Source organism: Petaurus breviceps, unplaced genomic scaffold (genome assembly GCF_028583685.1).
Source record: "Petaurus breviceps papuanus isolate PSGF00001 unplaced genomic scaffold, PetGlider_PUasm1.0 556, whole genome shotgun sequence".
NCBI classification, from domain to species: domain Eukaryota; kingdom Metazoa; phylum Chordata; class Mammalia; order Diprotodontia; family Petauridae; genus Petaurus; species Petaurus breviceps.
In genome coordinates, this window is record NW_027186374.1 from 3,826,067 (window position 1) to 3,826,907 (window position 841).

Sequence of the window (841 nt, forward strand, 5' to 3'; positions counted from 1 at the left end):
TCTCTCTCTCTCTCTGTCTCTCTCTCTCTCCCTCCTCTCCTCCTCTCTCCTTCCCTCTTCCCTCTCTCCTTCCCCCTGCTCTCTCCTCTCTCCGCTCCTCGCCGTCTCTCCAGCTCACTCTCATCCCCCTCACCTCGTCTCCCCCACCCCTTGCACACTCGGTTACACGAGCGCGCGCACACACACACACACACACACACACACACACGTATCCCGGGCGGCGCATTCTCGCCCCCTCCCCCGCTCCCAGGCCGTACAAGTCCAGGCCAAGGCCATACCTGCGGGTCGGGGGGCCAGAGCACCCCAAGCCTTTTCCGGGGAGCGGTCCTGGAAGAAGGAGGCGTCCCCCAGGCCGCTGCCCGGGCGGGTGGCGTCCCCTTTGTATGCAAACACAGTCTGAGCTGGCCTGTCAATTCCGCGGCCCGCGGCCCGCCTGCCCAGAGGTGGAGCCCAGATGTGCGCGGGGGGACGGCAGGGGGGAGCGCGAGGGGCGTGGCCGCGGCCCTGGACAGCGCTCGGGAGAGCCGGGCGTGACCCGCGGCATCTACCGGGCTTCCGGATGACCACGTTTAGATTCAGAGCCGTCCTTTAGGTCGTCAGAGCATTAGATATAGTATGTGCGTGGGTCTGTACATGCGTACGCATATATACTCGCACATACACACATGTAAAGGTTTAAAGGCTGAGCACCGCGCTGAGGCTTTCCAGACACCGTCTGTGTGGGGGACAGGGGTGTACCTGTGTGTGCATACACGTGTATTGTAGTATGGTGGAGGAGGGAGACAGAGACACAGACACAGACACAGACAGAGAGACAGAGAGAGAGAGAGACAGAGACAGA